At 37.0% G+C, this 23322-nt stretch overlaps 1 protein-coding gene across 2 annotated transcripts in view; it reads right to left on the bottom strand.

Moving 5' to 3' along the window:
- LOC129950951 (uncharacterized) overlaps positions 1-22903 on the bottom strand; it is a 314404-nt gene extending 291501 nt beyond the window's left edge. For both annotated transcript variants that reach the window (XM_056062918.1, XM_056062919.1), the window contains exon 1: positions 22167-22903. The gene's annotated coding sequence lies outside the window, so the exon portion shown is untranslated. The remainder of the gene's footprint in view (positions 1-22166) is intronic.
- Between the last annotated feature and the right edge of the window lie 419 nt (positions 22904-23322).

Genomic DNA, 23322 nt, shown 5'->3' with positions numbered 1-23322 from the left:
CTGGATTGAGCAAAGTGAGGGTGGAGGACGGGCTAATATGTAGTCTATGCAAACAGCACAAGATAATGACTTTTCTCACATACTATGCGGCGTTTTACCACAGAAAAGGGCATCACCACCTAACTTGACTTCCCCGTCTTCCTCCCTTATCAGCTCGACTATCTTTTTCATATAGTTGGGACTGCTAGTCTAATTATAGTGTTTTTTTTATTATTATTTTTGGTTTGCAGAAAATTAGTTTTTCAAGACTGATGATGGAAACTGAAGACTGCAGTGGATCTTTCTTTCAAAGTGAAAAGAATGTGCGGCTTTTTATGATACAAACACCGCCGCCACCGCGTTCTTCATCATCATCATAATAATCTTTATCGTCATAGTCGTACCGTGTCAGTCGTCGTCGTCGTCATCAGGAAAAACTAAATGAAAAAACAAACTCGATTGAATTTATGTAGAGGGAGCTGCATGTTAGGTTAAAGAAGCAGTTGCTAGCTTTAAATAAGCCAAGTCAAGCCAGGCCAAGCCAAACCATCATCACAAATGAATGAAACGAAATGCAGAAGAAAAATAGGACAGACGAAACATCAGTCAGTGTGGAAGGCTGAATTTTCAATTTGATATGGGGTGCGGATTTATAGCCACGTCATCATCGTCGTCATCCTCATAGTCTTCCTCGTCGTTATTATCATCATCACAGTCGTTTGGTTTGATGGGAAATTGTTAAATTAGCCAAGACATCGCGTTTGTGATGGATGCTAGGTGATGGCTGCTGGGGTTATACATAATAGAAGTTTGGCCTTTGCAGTTTTGAACCAAAACCACAACCGCCGCCGCCGCCCAACCACCAGTTACCAATGTGATGGCATTTATTATATTTTTAGCAAATTTTTTGGTTTTCTATTCTGAGGGTTTTAAGGTTTGAATTTTATCGCACTTCTTTCAGTAAACTTATCGATTTTTAACACTTTTGCTTCTTTTGTTTTCCAATCATATTAAAAGGAATGGTTGGCGTTTTATCTTTCCCAAGATTTTGTTAAAGTGTAACCTTGGATTCTCTTTTCTCAAATCCACAATAAAAACTTTGAATTTTTTCTTGTTTCTCAGCAAAATGTTGCTTAAAAATGAAAATGTTGACATTTCCTAACGTTTTAAGGGTTCTAGAATCTGAATGAAAGCTTTTAAGAGAGATGTTGGTTTGTGCGTGGGTACTAAGTACGTCCGGGCTGCATATTTTCGTCAACCGTATCTCAAGAACCTAATACCTGTGGTATAATGGGTAGTGGTTAGGACTATCATGCTCAAGGTCTTGCGTTTAATCTCTGTCTGTGTCATCTAACTTTTTTTTCAATGGTACTGCCTCTTGCGAGGAATTGGCAAATCCTCTAAAAATAATTCTTGGCCGTTTCAATTCAGCTTCAGTAGAACCCGTGGCATGATGGTTAGTGCGTTGGACTGTCATGCAAGGGGTCTTGGCCCTTGGGTTCAATGCCCGCCTGTGCCACCTTAATTTAAAAAAAATTTAATTTTCGCGGGTACTGCCTCTTGCGAGGAATTGACAAATCCTTCAAGAGTAATTCTTCTCATGAAAAAGTGCTTTCTCAAAACTAGCCGTTCGGATTCGGCCTAAAATTGAAGGTCCCTTCCATTCCTGACAACAGTACTCGCACACAGGAATGGTTGCGAGTTGTAAGTCACTAGGCCCTGGTAAACAACGGACTGTTGCGCCACCCAATTTTTATTTATTTAATTCAGCTTAAAACTGTAGGTTCCCTCCAGCCCTGACAACATTACTATTTTAACTATTGCAAAAAACTTAAGTGTACTACTTCCTGAAAGATTACAATTTTTCCCGAAAGATGGTTTACAAATTACTGTTGTCCTCTTCTTTGGGTTCAGAGGTTCAAAATAGTACTAAAAATTCCAAACTCAGAAATTGTTTAACACTCAAACCAGGTTTTAATAAAAATAATGTTTTTAGAATGGTATTCAAAATGTGGATAAACTCGGCAAGCTTCATACCTGATGCATGTTAGGCTACGGATCTTAGAGTTCTTTTCCCTAGTGACTCGTTCCATCACAGACTAACAGCCAAACCACAGTTGAGTTGACTTACCATGGGATATGTCAGAAACCACCTGGTTGATACCAGGGACATACAAGTGTATAGAATAAACTTACTGTGAGTGATCGTGGTAGCTATGGTTATCCTGTAAGCGTAGGGTATTGGTTCGGCAACTTGAAAACCAATTTATAGATAGGCTACACCAAGATCAAATATAATTAAAGGAGTGAATTTGATTTGATTTGGTAGCTCAAAACGAATGGCTCAATTAAAGCATTCTCCAAAGTAGCATTTTGATCAGAACTGATACTGATCAATACTTTAAGTGTTCCTTGAAAACTAAACGAATAACAATCACCCATGGCAGCAACCTTAAGTTTCGAAGCACCAACAAGCCTCGGATACGGACGGATTCACTGTTGACAAACCACGCAAACGAAATAAGGACAACGAACTTCGGATCAGTACGTGGAATGTTAGGTCCTTTAACAGATCACGTGCATCCGAACAGTTAGCAGAAGCCCTAAACTGCTGCAAGGCAGATATTACCGCCATCCAAGAAGTGCGATGGGATGGACCGGGCAAACGTCAACTAAAAGACTGCGATGTATACTACGGCGACTGCTAACGAGAACAAAGACAGCGTCTATTGGGGTGTGGATTTGTTGTTGGAACTAGGCTCAGGCAAAAAGTCTTGAGTTTCAACAGTGTGAGCGAGCGCATCACGGCAATCCGCATCAAGGCTAAATTCGCCAACATAAGCCTAATATGCGCGCATGCCCCAAACAGAGGAGAAAGATGAAGACACCAAAGATATGTTCTTCGAGCTCTTGGACAAGACATATGAGCAGTGCCCTGGCTATGACATTAAAATTGTCTTGGGAGATTTTAATGCCAAGCTAGGAAGAGAAGACATCTTTGGTGCCATAATTGGGAGATATAGCCTGCACGACACCATCTCCAACAACGGATTCAGGCTGGTCGATTTCGCTGCGGGGCGAGACGTTCTGGTAGCTAGTACGCAATTCACAAATCTCAATATCCACAAGGGGGCATGAAAATCTCCTGATTAATCAACCGTCAACCAGATTGCCCACATTGCGATCGACGCACGACACTTCTCCAGTATCCAGGATATCCGAACATTCCGAGAGGCCAACATTGACTCGGACCACTACCTCGTTGTAGCCAAGATACGGCTACGGATATCCCGACCCAAGCCAAAACAAGGAAGTACTGTGAGAAGATTCGACGTTAGACGGCTACAATCGCAAGAGACTGCCATGTCCATGTCGAGTCTCTAATAACCTCTTAAGGAGTCCTATATGCTTCCTGCATTAAGCATTAAAACCAGTGGTGCAGCCATCAGAGATGCCGCCTCTGAAGTGCTAGGTTTCACACGGCCACCACAGCGAAACCCCTGGTTTGACGACGAATGCCGGCAAGCGCACGCAGCGAAACAAGAGGCATACAAAACGGCGTGCACAAAAGGACTAGAGCTGCTCGCGAGCTCTACGAGCAGAAGAGGAGAGAGGAACACCGGCTTCTTAGATGGAAAAAAAGAGAGCATGAAAAGCACGCGATCGAGGAGATAGAGGGATGTCACTACAGGAATGAGGTTCGTAAATTTTACCAAAAGGTAAAAAAAACCTCCCAAGGGTACCAGCTCCGAACCGAAGCCTGTAAAGACGGTCAGGGGAACATCGTAGTAGAACCCCAGTCGATGCTGAGAATATGGAAAGATCTCTTCTCCAAATTATATAACGGCGATGTAAGGGAGATAGAACCACTCAACCTCGGCGACGCTGATCAACAATTCCACCTACCCGACCTTGACGAAGTGAAGATAGCTATATCTAAACTTAAGTCAAACAAAGCTGCTGGAGCTGACGGCATCGCTGCCGAACTATTCAAAGCAGGAGGCTATGACTTGGAACGGAGCATGCACCAACTCATCTGCAAAATATGGTCGGAAGTGGATGCCCGATGAGTGGAATCTCAGCATAGTGTGCCCGAGACATAAGAAAGGAGATCCTGTAAATTGTTCCAACTACAGAGGCATCAGTCTCCTTAACATTGCGTATAAGATCCTCTCTGCCGTATTATGTGAACGTCTGAAGCCATTCGTCAATAACTTGATTGGTCCTTATCAGTGTGGCTTCAGACCAGGAAAGTCCACTATCGACCAAATATGCACACTACGGCAGATCTTGGAAAAAACCCAGGAGCTTCAAATCGATACCCACCATCTCTTTATCGATTTTAAAGCCGCGTATGACAGCATCTATAGGGAAGAGCTCTACCGAGCAATGTCTAGTTTTGGCATCCCTGGCAAACTTATCCGTTTGTGCAGAATAACGATGGAGAATGCACGCTGCTCTATCAAGGTCGGAAAAGATCTTACCGATGCAATTGATGTCAAAAAAGGTTTTAGACAAGGCGATGCACTGTCATGCGACTTCTTACACATCGTTCTGGAAAGAATTGTGCAAAACTCAACCGTCAACACTAGAGGCACAATCTTCCAAAGGTCCATTGAATAACTCGGATACGCAAATGATATTGACATAACTGGAAGATCAAAGCGTGATGTCAGTGGCGCGTTTTTGAGCATTGCGACGGAAGCGAAGAAGATGGGTTTAGTGGTCAATGAGGGCAAGACCAAGTATATGCTGTCATCAAAAAAGGACACTGAACGACGACGTCTTGGACAAAACGTCACCATCGACAGCTATAACTTTGAGGTAGTTAAGGACTTTGTCTTCCCAGGCACCGCTATTAATGCAGACAACGATACCAGCGCTGAAATCAAACGAAGAATAACTCTTGCAAATCGCTGCTACTTTGGACTTAGAAGGCAATTGAGAAGTAAAGTCCTCTCTCGAGCATGTAAAATCACCATCTATAAGACACTCATCATCCCGGTTCTCATCTATGGCGCTGAGGCCCGGACCCTGTCAAAGAAAGATGAGAGCGTCTTAGGATGCTTCGAGAGAAAAATTCTTCGGGTGATGTTTGGTCCCGTACGCATAGATGGAGAATGGAGGAGAAGATATAACGACGATCTGTACGGGCTGTACAGCGACACTGACCTAGTTAGCAGCATTAAAGTCCAACGGCTTAGATGGCTAGATCATGCAGAGCGGATGTACATCAACGCTCCAGCCTGGAAGGTCTTCGAATCCAATCCCGAGGGACGGCGCAGTAGAGGAAGACCGCGACTCAGGTGGCGCACCCAGGTGGGAGAGGACCTCAGCCAACTTGGCGTGCGAAACTGGAGACAGCTAGCTAGGGACCGAGCTGGCTGGAGACGCTTGTTGGTTGCGGCCCAGGTCCGCCCCGGACTGTAGCGCCACCTTAAGTAAGTAAGTAAGTAATTTTCGAGTAAAATTGTTTAAGTGCTTTTAAAAGAACACCCCAACAAACCTTAATAAATGGACATATGCTGAACGTTATTTTAAAAGAAAATTTTTAATATTTACTACATTTTACTTTCTTCCTTACAAAAAAAAAACAGACAGGAGTAAAAAATGCAACTAAAGCTTGTCTGAGTTTTTCCATCAGCAAAATTTGTGTTTAACTTTTCCACTTAAACATGAAATTTGCAATAAAACATTTCGTTTACAACAATTTGCCAAACATTTAAGTTAGGTAAAAAAAAGTTAACTTAACTTCATACATCTTAATTAACTTTTTTTCAGCTCTAACTTTGTATGCTTAGGTTATGCATGTATCTATTTGGTTTATTTGTCTACGTGCTTCTGCCATAGGTACCTCTAAACAAGCCTTATTTGTCCCAAAGCATGCTCGTAAATAAAGTATGAAACAGAATGAACAAAAAGAAGAAAACTTCAACATTCCACGGGTTGTAGGTTTTATTCTTAATTACAACTTACGACTATGCGTATCTTTTCATAGCAGGGTACGAAAAAGAAAAAAAAAAAGAAAAACAAAGCATTACTCTTGATTTTCCTAAATAAAGTAACGAAAATAAGAAAATGAAAAATAAAAGAATCGCAGTTTTAATTACAGCATAACCTCTAGAGTCCTTAAATGTGACAATTTCCTTTTTTTTTAATTACTCACGGTGTCAACGATTTCCTTTTCCAATTAAAAACTTTTCCCCATTTTACTTTACTATAACTTGCAGGGACAACAACAACATCAAAAATACACATTCAACCCAAAAAGAAAAAGATTATTTTCTTTAATTTTCAATTTGGAACTTTAAATGTTCTTAACCTTCGAAAGTTAGTCCCGAAAAAAAATAGAAATCCTTGCCCTTTTTTATCAAAACCGAGTTGACAAAAAATCAAGAAGAAAATCCATTTTACTATTTTTCTTTGTAGAATTCAAAAACGTATAATATATTTTTGTATTTCCGTTTTTCTGCTTTCATTTTAGAAAAGAATAGAATTTCAAAAGACAGAAAAAGAATTTCAACAACAAAGAAAGGAAATTAAAAAACAGCAGTTCTAGTAAACTCATTTTAATGCTAAATCCAAGTCCCTACCCAAAAAATTATGCTATAGAAACTTTTTCTGTTTTGTTTTTATTTTTGTGTGACAACAATTTTCCTTCCACCATCAGAAAGAAAACTGTGATGAGGAAGTATAAACATAAACATCATGAATAATTATGCAGTTAACGCTCCATGTTGACTTTCCTCCGAATCTCAATCTCAACTACCCTCTGTTCTGGTTCTGGAACAATTTTATGCTTTAGCAAAAGGTAGTATAGCGTATTGTATAGGGGTCGTAAGGGGGTCGTTTTGACTTGGTTTGTTTCTTTGCTCCCCCCAGAGTTGGAAAGAAAAAAAACCGGGGTAAAAATGGGCTAAACGGTTTCCTTGTTTGATGTCTTTCAATTGTTGATACGAATTAAATTAAATTAAATTTATTTTGCACCATTGGGTTTTGGTTTTATTTTTTGGTTTTTAATTTAAGCAACACTTAGTTTAAATAGAACAACTTGAGTAAAATAAAATAAACTTAATGAAATCAAGAATAAACTAACATTAAACTAAAACACATTGAATTTAATTGAATACTGAAATAAGAAAATAGAGAATAATACAAACTATTTGATGACATTTTTTAGAGAAATAAGTTTTTATTATCAATTATGCCTTTTTTTACGTTAGTCTTAAATGCAAATTTGTTTTTTTAAATGCAATTCGAAATATTTAAAAATTAAAACCTATACCAATGAAACTGAAGAGTGTGTTTGTTTGTTTGTTTGTTTGTTTGCTTGTTTGTTTGAACGTCGTTATCTCATGAACAAGTGATCCGATTTGAAAAATTCTTTCAGTAATATATAGCCCATTCACTGTGGGAGGCTATAGGCTATGTAACATTATGCTTATACTAATACGAGCCTAGAACATATAAAGAATGTATAAAAACGGAAGATTTTAGTCTTTTTTTTGACCTTACACTGAGTGCACTGCGGTAGCAGTTAAAGTTTTACTCAAATAATTTATGAAAAAATTGTTCTCCTAAAATATTTTTAAAACAAAAGTCCACGAGAGCATAGGTATATCTACTTTTTAAAGTTCGCTCACTATAACCAATTTCATGCTAGCCAAGCTTGCTCTAAAAAAAGCATATAAATTACAATTTGTATTTATAACAAGTCATGATGTTCAAATGGTAGACATGTCATTCAAGAGGAAACAAGCATCCACAGGTTTTTCTCAAAACCAACCTCTGTCTATCAACTCCTACTCTCACCTTCCCGTGGTGAACATCGGGTGCCTAGTACCTCAACTGGAGATTGGGTTCCAACCCCAGTAAAAAGTTGTTGGGGGCAGCAAACGAGAGTGGTGGGGAGAGGTGTTTCCACTTAGGCACCTCTCCTTATCCAGACGGCAGTGGAGGAATTCCCAAGATGGAATCAACGGTGGCGTCTACAGTTCCAGTAAGGTTGAACTACTTAGTGAACACCTTATAGGGCTTATTCGGAACTCAGGCGTATAAGAAGCAGTTTTATTCGGCTCTCCATCCTTGGAGTTATACTTAGGATCTGGCCCTCCAGGTTGGACGTTGTGCGTCGGGGTAACTTCCTGGAAAGCACCAACAAGCCTCGGATACGGAGGGATTTACTATTGACAACCAACGCAAACGAAGAAAGGACAACGAACTTCGGATATGCACGTGGAATGTAAGGTCCCTTAACAGACCACGTGCGGCCAAAGAATTAACAGAGGGCATAGACCGCTATAGAGCAGATTTCACCGCCATCCAGAAAATACGATGGGATAGGCCGGGCAAAAAGAGCATGAAAAACTGCGATATTTACTATGGTGACTGCTACCACGAAAACCAACTTCGCTTATTTGGATGCGGCTTCGTCATGGAAGCCAGACTTAGGCAAGAAGTCTTGAGCTATATGTGCATTAATGAACGCCTCATGACCATACGCATCAAGGCTTAATTCGGCAACATTAGCCTGATATGCGCGCACGCCCCCACAAAAAAGAAAGACGACACAAAAGATATGTTCTTCAAGCTCCTAGACAAAACATATGAGCAGTGTCCTAGCTACGATATTAAAATAGTCCTGGGCGATTTAAATGCCAAGCTAGGAAGGGAAGACATCTTTGGTGGAATAATCTGGAAGAACAGCATGCACGACAACACTTCCGACAATGGATTCAGGCTCGTAGATTTTGCTGCGGGGCGAAACGTTATGGTAACCAGTATGCTTTTTCCACCTCTCAACATCCACAAAGGAACTTGGACTTCTCCAGATCAATCTACCGTCAACCAGATTGACCATATTGCGATCGACGCCAGACACGCTTTCAGCATTATGGATGCACGAACTTTCCGAGGAGCTAACATCGACTCGGACCACTACCTCGTTGTAGCCAAGGTAGCACTTCGGATCTCCAGACCCATGGCAAAACAGGGAGGTGCTGGGAGAAGGTAAACGTCGAACGACTACAATCGCCAGAGATCGCCACATCATTTTCCGACCGAGTTACAAGTAACCTCTCTCGAAGTTCTCTGCTGCCAACACAATGTATGTATACCAGTGGCAACATTGCCAAGATGCAATCAAAGAAGCCGCCTCTGATGTGCTGGGTTTCAAACAGCTACCAACAAGGAACCCCTGGTTTGATAAGGAAGGTTGTCAGGCAAATGCAGCCAAACAACAGGCACGCAAAGCGGCGCTGCATAAAGGGACGAGAGCTGCTCGTGAGCTCTATGAGCAGAAGAGGCGAGAGGAACGCCGACTTCTCAGAAGGAAAAAGAGAGGGCATGAGAAGCGTGCGGTCGAAGATGTTGAGAGGTATAAAAGCAGGAATGAGGTTCGAAAGTTTTATGAACAGGTGAAACGAAATTCATAGGTACATAAACCTAGAACCGAAGGCTGCAAAGACGAAAGTTGAAACATTATAGTAAAACCGCAATCAATTCTGAGGATATGGAAGGACCACTTCTGCAGACTGTATAACGGCGATAACGAACTGAATTCCGCTGTCAGGCAGGATGATCCATTCAACATAGGCGACAAAAGTCAACAATCCCGACTTAGACGAAGTAAAGATTGCCATATCTAAGTTGAAGTCTAATAAAGTCGCTGGAGCGGATGTATTGCATGCCGAGCTCTTTAAAGCAGCTCTAGATAAGTTGGTTAGGAGCATGCACCAACTTATCTGTTAGATATGGTCGGAAGAAAGCATGCGCGATGAATGAAACCTCAGTATTGTTTGCCCGATCCTGAAAAAAGGAGACCCTCTTAACTGCACCAACTATAGAGGAATCAGTCTACTTAACATCGCCTACAAAATCTTCTCTGCCGTAATGTGTGAAGGTCTAAAGCCCATCGTCAACCACCTGATAGGTCCTTATCAGTGTGGTTTTAGACCAGGAAATTCGACAGTTGATCAAATATTCACATTACGGCAGATCCTGGAAAAAACTCAAGAACACCAAATCGACACCCACCATCTTTTCATCGATTTCAAGGCCGCATATGACAGCATCTACAGGGACGAGCTGTATAGAGCCATGTCTAGTTTTGGCATCCCTGCCAAACTCGTCCGTTTGTTCAGGATGACCATGGAGAATTCACGCTGCTCCATAAAGGTTGGAAACAACTTAACAGAACCTTTCGATGTAAAAAAAAGGTTTTAGACAAGGTGATGCGCTGTCATGTGATTTTTTTAACATCGTGCTTAAAAGAATAGTGCAGAGCTCACACGTCAACACTAGAGGCACTATCTTTCAAAAGTCTACCCAATTAGTGGCTGATGACATTGACATAATCGGAAGAACTCAGAGTGATGTTAATGGGGCTTTTTTGAGTATTGAGGCAGAGGCGGCAAAAATGGGTTTAACGGTTACTGAGGGCAAAACAAAGTACATGCTGTCGTCTAGAAAGGACAAACAACACCGCCGTGTTGGTCAAAACGTCACCATCGACAGACGTAACTTTGAGGTAGTCAAGGACTCCTACTGCGCTGTAAACGCAGAAAACAACACCAGCGCTGAGATAAAACGCAGAATAACTCCTGCTAACCGCTGTTTCTTTGGACTGAAAAAGCAATTGAGTGTTAAAGTCCTCTCTCGAGGGACCAAAGTGTTGCTATATAAGACCCTTATCATCCCCGTTCTGCTATACGGTGCAGAAGCTTGGACTATGACAAAAGCGGATGAAAGCACCTTGGTTCGCTTCGAGAGAAAAGTTCTTCGTGTGATCCACGGTCCCGTATGCATCGAAGGGGAGTGGCGGAAAAGATGGAACGACGAGTTGTACGGGTTGTACAGCGACGCAGGCTTAGCCAGAAGGGTTAAATTCCAACGACTAACATGGCTGGGTCACGTATAGCGCATGGAAACCAATGGTCCGGTCCGAAAAGTCTTCGAATCCGCACCCACAGGACAGCGCAGTAGAGGAAGACCGCGGATCAGGTGGCGCGCACAAGGAACTGGAGACATCTAGCTTGGTACCGAGCTAGATGGAAAAGTTTGTTGGGTGAGGCATTAGTTCACACAGGACTGTAGCGCCACCTTAAGTAAGTAAGCAAGTATTTATAACAAGTCATCCATTGTGCGGCTTCCAAAGTGTAGGGCTGGTATTCGACATCTGTCAAACTAAACCAATTTTATTTGTTCAGTTGAAAGTTTGACATTTACGAAAATCGATAGTCTAACTATACAAATTTGCCACAGCCACATATAGTGCTTTAAGGAGAGATAATGTAAGGCCTTTGTATCATCGTTTTGTTTGTAACACTGAAAATATTGCTGCTGTAAGTGAAAGAGTTGCCAAAGACCCGTATGTGTGGATTCTTCGTCGTTCTTAGGAATTAGGACTGTCTTACGGCACATTATAGCGTACCAGCTCACACAACAACTGAAGACAGCTGATAAATTCACAACATCGTAGATACATCGAATGGGTGCTTGAATAGAATAGCCCGTGAACTACAATTTTTCGAATAAAATTTTCTTCAGCGCCGAAGCACATTTCTCACTCGTATTTGGGGTTTTGAAGATAATCAAGTAATTGAAGAGAGGGCATTATATCCACAAAAGTCACTATTTGGTGCAATCTTTGGTCCGGAGCTAAGGAGTGATTGGACCTTAAATCTTCAAAAGTGACGATGAAACAACGACGGTCACCGTCAATTCGGAGCGTACCGAATTTATATGTACCTGCTATTGAAGAATGCGACTTGGTGAATATGTGAGAAGAAGGTGCCACATGCCACACAAATCGAGCGCAATTTCTCGTCGTGTCGTCGTGGCGATATCAACTGGCCACGAAGATCATGAGACTTCACACCTCTGGACTTTTTTGGTGGGGCTACGTAAAAGACCGTTTTTAACAACATTTGTCGAATTATGGCTGACATACCGCTCAATATGCGTCAAAAAGTGTTCGAAAATTACCTCAAAAGAATTGATGCTTGATGATTCGCGTAATGTTAACGTTCAAGCTATTTAAAAAAAAGGAATATATGTTAAATATTTACAGAGTTGTTTCTGACAAAACACATTTTGTTCGAAATTTGATCTTTTTAAAAATGCTTACAAATTTTAATCCTTCATTACAAAGAGAAAAAAATGTTGACAATTCAATACATTAACATATTTTAAAAGACAGACTCTCAAAAGTTGTAAGATCGTATATTAAAATTTGTTTTAAGTTTTTGAGAAATGATGCCAAAAAAAAGATTGGGAAACTTATGTACATCTATTCCAATTATCTGGATATTACGTTTCTAAGCGGTTTCGAGTCCAAAACCTACAATTGGTTTATTATATAGTATAGTATTGATTTATTTTTAGAAATAGTTAAACATTGTGTTTAAGGTTTCAAAATATGCTTTTGAAGAGCATAAACACTGCAGAAAACCCAAACATTTTAATTCGACAAATTTAAGAATAAATTATTTCGCTTAGATTGTGACTTCAAATGAATCCACAATCCTTAAAATCGTTTCATGCTAATTTCCAAAAGTTTTCAGACAAAATAGGAAATATATCGCTTCATTTGAAATCCCATCACCATCAGGATGTTGCAGAAAGTCTAATTATTAAAATCTTCTTAAACTCCCTGTGGCTTAAACTAATTTTGCCTAATTTACCAACCCCTCCGCCCCTCTCTCACTTTTCATCATTACTGTGTACAAAACACCCTCAAGCTGTGCTTGTAGCATAGAGATAGCATAGCATCAGAAGAAAAGGCCTTGAAGATATTAAAAACTCCTCTTACATTCACATTAAAATAGCTTTTGGAGTTTTCAATGTGTACCCTAACCTTAGGATCTATACACATCCTCTCAAGAACCATCAACATTCGATGCGCTCGATGTAATTAAAATGATTTCGTTTGCTCATATGCATAAATCTAACTCAGCACGTTTTGCATTCCCTCCATCAAGGCGAAAAACACAAACGCTTGCATACATATTCTATACTCATTCGTTCCACATGATGCAATTTTATGAAATTAAATTCAAGTCAACCGAAAGAGCCATCATCGTATAGAAGACAGACTTGACTCTATATTGAAGTGGGGCGGCGCATCCGTCCTAGATTTTCACCGGATTCAATGTTGAAACCCACCTAAGTATACGTTCAACCTAAATAAGAATATAAGATATCAAAGATGCCTCCAAGGTGCCGGTACTTTAGTCAAGCCAAACACCATCGACCATCAACTAAAAGTAAAATGTTACCATCACATGAAGCCTCATCTATAGAGCATGGGGATATACGTTCAAGCTAAAGCTGGAACTGGAGCCGATATATGATATACCTACCCATGGGTGTCCGCAAGGATTGTGCAATGTTCGCTCACCCTATCAATGCATAATTAAGTTTCTCTTTGATTAATGTTTGTTTGCAATCAATTACAGCGAATTATAATTGATTGAACGTCTCATCTAGCATCATTGATATGACATGAAGAGCTTGCAATATTAATCTTGAGCTTTACAAGTTTTGAAAAAAAAGTGCAAATTCCATAAAAACAAACAAAAACAAATATAACACTTCACCGTTTTCGATAGATCGATATAATGATGCACTAGAAATTGATCAATCTATTGAAAAGTTGCATGACATCCATCCATCCATCTATTTCTATCGTCGCTCGCGTCGTTGCTAAAGTCTACAACGACAACAGACGGCGACGGACGATGATGATGGCGATGACGAGAGACCCGCATGTCTTTTGACGGATTGATTCTGTTTGATGTTGTGAAGTGAGAAAGGCATCAGTGAAGCCAGCCAACCAGCAACGTTATAGTGAAGTGAGTGGGTCGTTAGACTTGCAGGCTAATGAATGTGCCTATCACCTAATTCATCGTTTTTATTGGCATAACCATCGAGAGTGATAAGGCCGATAGTCATAAAGTCGGTCTGTTACTCGGTACGGGCTACAGTCAGGCTAGGCCAAGCTGGACGTGTTGTCCTATCGAAATCGTTTAATTGAATCTAATTCGCTTGCCTTGATGTTGATAGCTCGGTAAGCCCGTTCGTTCGTTCGTTCGCCATCGTCATCGTAATCATCGTCGAAGTCGATGTAACTTTCTATATCAATCTCCCAAGCCCACATAAATAAGGACGGTTATCGGTGTTAGTGTGTGTTGGTGTTCTGTGAGTGTGTTTGTTTGCAATTCTCTAGAGCTGGGTGATTGATTGACTCAGTGTCAATAAATCCGGATGTGTCGATAGAGACTATAGTTTTTCAATACCTATACCTAGCTGCAGTTAGGAATAGGGCAGTAGTTCTCGATAAATTTAAAATTAGAGCACTTAACTTTGCTTCTAAATTTGTTTTACTCAAATAAGTTTATATAGGACTCAAAATAGGTAACGAAATGTGATGGCAGAATATTAACAAAAAAGTCATTTAATTGGGAGCTATCTATTTTTATAAAGTTTGACAACACAAGATAAGAGTTAAATTCAATTTTGAACTTGGAAATTCTCGATATTGATGTATTTGAAATCAGTTCGAGTATGAATAGCAGCAGGTTTAAAGTTCTAAGCTCGAAAACTTCAACGATTAAGTAGCTTATAGTACCCGTGGAATGATGGATAGTTTTAAGGGCTGTCATGCCAGAAGTCTTCGGTTCAATCCCTGACAGTGCCTTTTAAAGAAAAGACAAACCCTCGAAGAGTTATTCTAGTCTGGAAAATGACTTCTTCAAATTAGCCATTCTGATAAACTGTAGGTCCCTTTTATTATGACACGACTCGCACACAGAAATGCTTGAGGTTTTTAAGTGTAGTAAGTAAGTTTATGCCCTAGTTCTCAAAGTACTTTTGAGTTATCTAATTTATTTGTTTTTTAAAAGCCTGTTGGTTGCGAAAATATAAGCGAATATACAGAAAATTAGTTTTATACTAAATAAAGTAAGAAAGAAAGTACGTATACGCATTAGTGTACCTAATACTTTTTGGGTTGGAAACAAAAATCTTTTGGACAGGTCGTTTACAGCTATCATACAAAAATTCTGTCATTGACCAAAATTTTCTGATTGAAATCCCCCGACAATTTCTTACTGACAGAAATCTGCCATCGGAATTGTGTGAAATTGGAACACAAATCAGTTGAACGATTCGTTTCACTTTTTAACATTAAAGTATCAGATGTTCAAGAAAAAGAATTTAGATCCGGAAATAAAAAAAAATAAATTTTGAGAGAAAAAAAAATGCGCAAGTAAACTTTTTTTTCTCAAATAAAATTCTTAGTGTGATTTCTGATCAATTAGTAAATAATTTTAATCAAATATTATTTCTAATCAAATATCATTTCTGTCAAATATCGATTGAAACATTTTTCTGGATCTAGTCCTTATAAGATTGTGTTTTCTAGTGAACTTTTCACAGAAAGAAAGTAATTGTAGTCGGTTGGATTTGTCAAATTCAAAATTTGTACAATTTTTGACGTTTCAGGGTCCATAGACATTAAATCAAAGGTTTGTGGAGAGATGTTAGTGAGTAAGTAAGTTCCGTCAGAAATATCGACTTCAAATACATTTTGTTTTACAGAGGATAGCAACGGAGAAAGAACTTTCTCCTGTATGCAAAGAGTCTGTTTAAAAAGTACCTATATAAGATTTATAAACATATCCCTGCAAAATAAGTTTGTCTTCAAAGATTTGAATGTCATTTGATTAGTCAAAAAACCGCGCGATTCATCCCAAGACACAACTCATTCTAGGACAACTCATCCCGGAAATGAAAAATACTTGAAAGCATACTTAACGAAAACAATTGTTTGTGTATTCAACTAGTTCGTTCAAAGCCTTTGCCTTTGGATAGATTTATTTTAATTTCATATGGGAAGAACCAGGATGGAAAATAAATTATCTGAAGATAAGAAAGAGGCAGAATATGTATGTTTAAATTGTAAAGCGATCGCCTATTGGTTGTGTAGTTGGGTAAGTCTCTTAAATAGTTGATTGGTTGGTATTTCCAATAGTTATAGTTTTAAAAATACATAAATATGTCATTAATTTGGATAAAAATAGGAATGTTATTAAAATTTTTTCAAAATATGCTCATGCATAGGGTTTGATCTGGTGAGATGGGAGGGGGTTACATTTAATACGGTTAAAATAATTAAAAAAAAAAAAATTCTCAGAAAAATAAGTTTGTCTTCCTAAATTTAGATGCCATTTTATAAATAAAAAAACTCTTGATTTTCTATTTTTTTTTTTTTGAAAATCGTTAGAGCTGGTTTTTTTTAAATAATTTTGTATATATAAAATTTTCCAATTTTGTTCTAAAAATATTTTTGGAATGCAGTTATTTAGTGATTGTAAATATACGTCTAACGTTTGAATTTCGTAAAAAATTGTTGACCCGTTTTTGAGATATAGAGTTTTGAAAAATAAAAATTCAATATTTTTTAAAAAATCCAAACAATTAAAAATTGAATTTCTGTTAATCAAATATTGTTAAGGAAATATAGGAGCTTATTCAGAAAAAAAATTATTAAAATCAGTTCATAAGTTGCTGAGAAAATTAAAAAACAAAATAACGGTTCTATAAGCGGTACCTTTCCTGAGCAATACAAAAATATGGTTTTCTTATAAAAAGAAGCCAAAGTTAAAAATAAAATTTTAGAGAAAATTTAAAAAAAATCTATCGGTTTGTTGTTGAGAAAATTTGAATTTTCGGTTTTTGACCAAAAAAATTGTATGGGGGCCACTGTTAGTTTTGATCTTAAAAAAAAAATGAAAAAAACGCCTAACGCGAATCTGCTCAAAACCTTAACTTCCAAGTTTGAACTCAATCGACCCAATGGTTTAGGCTGTTGGAGCGTGGACAGACAGACAAAACCGACCGGACGGAATCGCGGGACCCATTTTTTTCGATTTCTCTACCATGGTAATAACATGTTTGATTAAAATCTCGAGTTCCAAATTTTTTACGAATGCAAAACTTGCCATATCGTTCCTATATGGCGCAAGTAAAAAATCTAAGTGAGTTAGTTACATAAAAAGCTCAAAAAAATTACAAGATGTTAAAAATTAATTTTTGACTCAAATATCTTGTCAAAAATTAAAGATATCGGGTTCAAACTGATTTTATTTTATAAAAAGAATTGTTTTTAACATTAATACAATTGTAAGAAAAAATCCATCGAGTTTTGTAACTTTCCATAGGATGTTATTGTAATGGGTTCGAGTTGTCCCTGGAGTCGAAATAAAAGATGTCTGCACGTTCAGGAAGTTTTTTTCATCGTCCATAGCTCAAGAACCATTAGAAACATCGACATCAAATAAATTTTGTTATACTGATAATGATGCACAAAGATGCAGAAACGGCTCTCAAGAAAATTGCGTTTATTTTTTTACCATAGCAGTTTGGTTAACCCTAAATATTTCACGTATTAAAAACGCTAGAGACTTGCTTTAATTTTTTTATTATATATTGTAACGTGATGACAAACCAGTATATTTTTGGAAAAAAAAATCCAATTAAAGTTTTTTTTATAAATCAAAAAAATACTGAAAAAAAATGTGTCACCCAATGTGTCACGAAAAATAACGGTTTTTAACATCTGTTACAATATTTAAAAAAAAAATCGAATTAACAGTTTTTTTTATAAAAAATTAAAGCTTTCAAACTAAACTATTTCTTTATATGAAAAATATTGTTGGTAATTTAAAAATTGTTAAGAATAATTTAACTGACCACTTTGTTAACCCAAAACGAAAACATACCAATTTTTAAGCAAGACGAATCGATAGACGGCCTCTTTTTCTATATCGAATGGCTCTAGAATTATTAAAGGTATTGAGTTGAGACTTATTATTTTAGAAAAGCAATTGTTAACTTTTTTTAAAATAAACTTAACAAAGAACTAAAAACTGATAAAGAATTGTTTTTTGACGCAAGTATCTTGAGAAAAAATATTAATATTCTGTAAAACTACCAACCGTTGCCACCATCTTCACAACTGAATTATTAGCTATCTTCGAAGCCTCAAAGCAATGTACCTAAAATAAATGGACCATATACTTAGATAGTTTGTCAGTACTAAAGGCCTTTGGTTTTTTAAGAAATGATACAACTACCACAGCCAAAATCCGGGATACTCAAAAGCTAAGAAAAAAATCAAGCATATTTGGACCCGTGTCATGTAGAAATAACGGGATATGAACTAGATGAAGCAGCCGCAAATGCAACACTTAAAGAACCTGAGTATACTTTCAACTCTTTCTTATATTGACAAAGAAACATATCATTTTGGAGTGTCACACAAATTCTTTACTGGAATCGGAACACTATAAACACTGTTACAGTTCTATTAACCCCCTTCAAAATTCAGCCTAAATATCTTACAGACATCACAAAAACTGAGCTCAGCACCTTTATCCAAATACGCCTTGGCCATACCACACTCATCCTCCAACACCTATTCACAAAAGAACTTTTAACTTTTGTTTTATACTGTACGCGCACTCAAGGGGATATGTATACCCTTATAATGATTATACACAGTGCGAGTAATTAGGAAGGAAGGATAGGATTTGAAAGGAGATACCGATGCACATTGGTTTTGAATGCCTGCACATTGTAATGAGTGGGAAATATTGAGTCTGGTAAAGCATTCCACATTCGTGTAGTGCGACTAAAAAAAGAATCTCTGAACTTTACAGTACGACCGAAATTGGGCTCAAGGGTAAACTGATGGGCATTCCGGAAAGAACGAGTATTACGGTTGAATTGTTTGAGGGGAGGAATGCAACTGGCAATTTCATTAGAGCATTGCTTATGAAAATAGCGATAGAATAATGGGAGACATGAAACCTTACGACGGTGCTCGAGAGATGCAAAAGTTTCAGTTAGACGATGGTCACCTATCATTTTTAGAGCTCTCTTTTGAATTCTGTCCAAGAGTCTCAAGTGGGTTATAGGAGCACCTGCCCAAATAAGGGAATTGTACTCAAGTTTTGGACCAATATAGACTTTATAAATTATAGCCAGATCAGAAGGGGTAAAAAACTTCTTGCATCGTCGGAGAAAACCTTAACACTTAGCAGCATTTTTGGCGATGTCAAATATGTGATCACTCCACAACAAGTGGTTTGTAATGCACATACCTAGGACTGATAGCTGTTCATTCTCCTCGATGCAAGTACCACTCATGGATAGTGGCATTGGGGGAGGGTTACGCTTTTGCCTGTCTGCATTGCTTGAATCTTACTGTAACCCAAATTCTAGGCCCATGCTTTTTATCTGGACACCCTCAACTACAAGCGCTTAATATATACTGCAAATTAATGGATCTACTTAAAGGACAAATTCAATATATAAAAGATATGATATGAAAGTTATAGAAATAATTAAAATCCTTAAAATAACTATTTAACTAATATATTTTATTCCCAAATTCCCAAGAAAACGCATCTGCAGTAGCCAGATTTTTGTATTTAAAAATTGGTAAAACTGAAAGAATAATAATAAAAAATGCACAGATAAAAGAAAGTTTTGTGAAAATTAAAAGTTAAAATGAACTTCAGAAAAAAAAACTAGTATAAACTGATAAAATGGCCAATTTTCAAGAAGAAATGGTAAGAAAACATCTAGAAATTGAGATTCTATAAAAATAGTTTATTTAACAATTGCAGCTTTGACACAAAATAAAAATTGTTTGTAGATTATTACATTAATATTTGGTATTGAAGCGAGCTTGAACCTCGTCTCAAATCTTTATATAACTGAGTCGAATTGAAATGAGTTTCATTTGACTCGATTCCGGTCGGATATCGAAGTCCATTCAAAATTTGTGAGGAGGAGTTGGTTTTACAGATAATGCATTATGGTCTGTTTATTTGAATGTTCATGGGTACAAAAAATATAGTTTTGTTTTTGTAGGAAGCGTATTCCTATATGTTGCTGAACTATTCAATTCTTTATTGTTTAACACGAATCAAACTACCTCACTTGCACTTCATAAGAAACATCAAAACACCATTTGCATTTTTAAAAATGCTGTCAAACTTTATCATTTTTAAATCTTCGTGTACGGTGGCAACACCAACAAAATGTATTTATTCTTAACTGATAAAAACCTTTAGTGGAAACATAGCAACACTTCATTATATTTTCTTTTCTTGCAAAATAAGCCCAGTTAGTCCATTTTCATTAACAAAACTAAATAATATCAAGAGTTACAGATTGATTTTTTTTTGCCAATGGAAAACAAATTCCAAATGCGCAACTACTCAACGAACACTACCATGGAGATGCGAATGCAATATCAATCGTACCAACATGTGTGAACGAAATCACATAAGATCCATTCTATTATATGTAAATGACAAAAACTCATCAGTAGTAAGATTCAACCTTAACTTTTATCGGTAGTATTCATACTACTGATATTTTTGTTGTTATTCGTGTAAAATCCTACTATTGTATTTTAATGTTCAATAACATTATTAACAACTACTAAAATGTATAAACAATTTATTTTTACAATTATACAAATCTTAATACGTAATTGTTTCTTTAAGAAATTAAACCTTCTCTACGTCAAAAGATAAGTCTTTGAGCTGTTTTTTAACTATAAAGAGACAAGTATCGCAAGCTTCTTAAACATTTTTTTTAAATCTGTTTAAATTGTACTTTATTCAAAATTTGAATTAGATTTGTTCGCACTTTTTATTGAAATAGCATTTTTAACACATTTCAACAAGTTTTCTAACTTTGAAATGAGTTAAAATTCACTTTACAGCGAAGTTTTTGAGATACCACTTTCTTTTAAAAATCAGTATATAAGCGTTTTTGACATTATTAATTTTGTTAACAGCTATTTTGCACTCAAGGAGGTTTTGATACCACCAAAGAAAATGAAGGCTTGAAGGGTACATACAGTTTTTTTGTTCAAAAATTTGTTTTCGTTACCAAACGTTTAATTTTTATCTTCATTATTCACTTTTAATCTTATTTCCACTGAGCTACATTCATAAGGCTTAGACAAATGCAAAATTTTTTTGTTTACAAAGACAAAGCAGAAACAATTCTTTTTTTTTACAGCCCCCTAAGATAAATGTCTTTAACTTCTAAGCTCCAAAATCTAACCTTGCTGATGTTAAAAAAAACCAAACCAATTGATTAAAATCTTAAAAGATAAACAACGATCACTTATAGGTAGGAAGTAAAAGTTGAGTTCTCTATAAACTATCAAACGGCTTACAGGTTAAAAAAAAAACTGCAAGAACCTGACACACAAAGGTATAACAATAAATTAAAATGATGTCTTTCTAAATTATCAACAAATCACTTCTTTGTCACTAAAGCAATACATTAAAAAAAATAAAAACAACATCTTAAACTATGACCAACAAATCATGGCAACATTCATTCACATAGAAAAAACCAATAAAATTCGTACTAAAAATAGAAAACTCCAAAATAAAATTGAATAAATCTTCTTGGTTTAAAAAAAAAAAAAAACAAAAGAATTCTTCTCCCTTTAAACTTCGACAAAGGTGTATCCCAAGATCTTCTTCTTCCTTTTTCGCAAGCATCCCTTTAAAGTCCCATTAATCTAAATTAACCTCTTGACTTACCACAAAATCGACCCAACGCCAAACCTGCCTATTTTGTTTGTTTTGGAATGTCCCCATACCTTTCTGAACTGTCTCAAATATTTATTTATTTATATTGAATTCCATTTGACAGAAATAGAAACAATCTAACAGAGCTTTAAAACTGCTTTTCACGGTCACCAACCGCGTCTCACCGTTACACAATAAAAATGTCAACTTTCTGGTCTCTCATACTACCTGCTCCATACCTATTAATATATCAGAATTTGTAGGTAAATTGAAATTAAACAGGTCCTGAGACAGGTTAAATACTTAAGTTAGAAGCACATAGGTAGACAACTTGATGACAGACACAAAGTTTCAAGAGTCTACAATTATTTTCAATAAGCTAAAATTCCACAAATTGAATTATTTATTTTTTCATTTTATCAATTGAAATTGAAATTACCACTTAAAGTGGCGCTCCATCAAAACTCATTATGATAAGAACCCGTTAAGTGAATTTATTATTAAAACTGTAACAAAAATAAACAACAACAAATAGTAAACAATAAATTTAATACGTACACAATAAAAATCTATCGAATTCCATGACGATAACGATGACGATGGGAGAAAGAGAACGGCTTGACGATAATCTTTTATGATGTGTGACACAAACTACTGTCAAAACACACACAAAACACAAAAATTAAACGTCACGTTGACAGTTTTGTAGAGAACACTGTGATTATTAAAAATGCACCCCAAAAATTCACTTTAATCAATTTAATTGGGGGTTTTTATGTATTTTTATTTATTCTTATTCGATTCGGTTGAACACATAGAAAACACTTCCTTTTAATTTGACAACGAAAACCACACAAACAACAACAACGACAAAACAAACATTCTAAGATCACAAGAAACACTGGTAATCCATTGCAACATTGACAGCGAAACAGCGAAAAAACAATCACTCAAAGAGCTCCCACCTGGGTTTCGGCTTATGCACGCGACCGGATGTCCGACAGGCAGACAGACAGAAAATCTCCCGTGTCCGTGGTTTGTGTTGCTGCTGCGATGCACACACAAAACAAGCTAACACACAATTTTGACAGATGAAAAATAACGAAACACATAAGCAAACATTTCAATCCGTCAAAAATTAACAAAAGAACAAAAATAAAAACAAAACTGTTGTTTTAGCACAAAACTGATGACACTAAAAACGATTAATGATGTTTTCTTTTAATTTAATTTGATTTGATTTGACGAAACGTAAGACACCGTAGTCGAATGTCGTGCTCAGATGACGACTCACGTTTTCATACTGAAGCTAAACCAACTGACTGAGTGAATTCGAACGGTGCTATCGCAGAAGTTCTGAGAAAAGTCAATTCCCATTCCCATGCAGGGCACCGGTTTCGTTCGATTGAAAGATGGAAAAACAGCTGTGAAGTTTGACGTTTCTCTTTCGTTCAATTTGGTTTCAATCGAAAACAACTTTTCGTTAAGAGAGAGAGTGAAGTGAGAGAGTGGCTCTTTTGCTCTTTTTGAAGTTAATGAACTCAAATGAATGCAAAGTGAATGAACAATTTAACAGAATGAACAATTTAACAGCAGACAACAAAGAGACAAGTTAACAGAAAACTTGGAATCAGTTTTTCTATTCGCATAACAGCAGGGGGCTAAATTCTTAAAGGTTCTTTATCCTTTTTCTATGACATCCTCCTCCCTTTCC

Source organism: Eupeodes corollae, chromosome 3 (genome assembly GCF_945859685.1).
Source record: "Eupeodes corollae chromosome 3, idEupCoro1.1, whole genome shotgun sequence".
Classification (NCBI taxonomy): Eukaryota; Metazoa; Arthropoda; class Insecta; order Diptera; family Syrphidae; genus Eupeodes; species Eupeodes corollae.
This window is presented reverse-complemented; position numbering and strand designations above follow the sequence as displayed.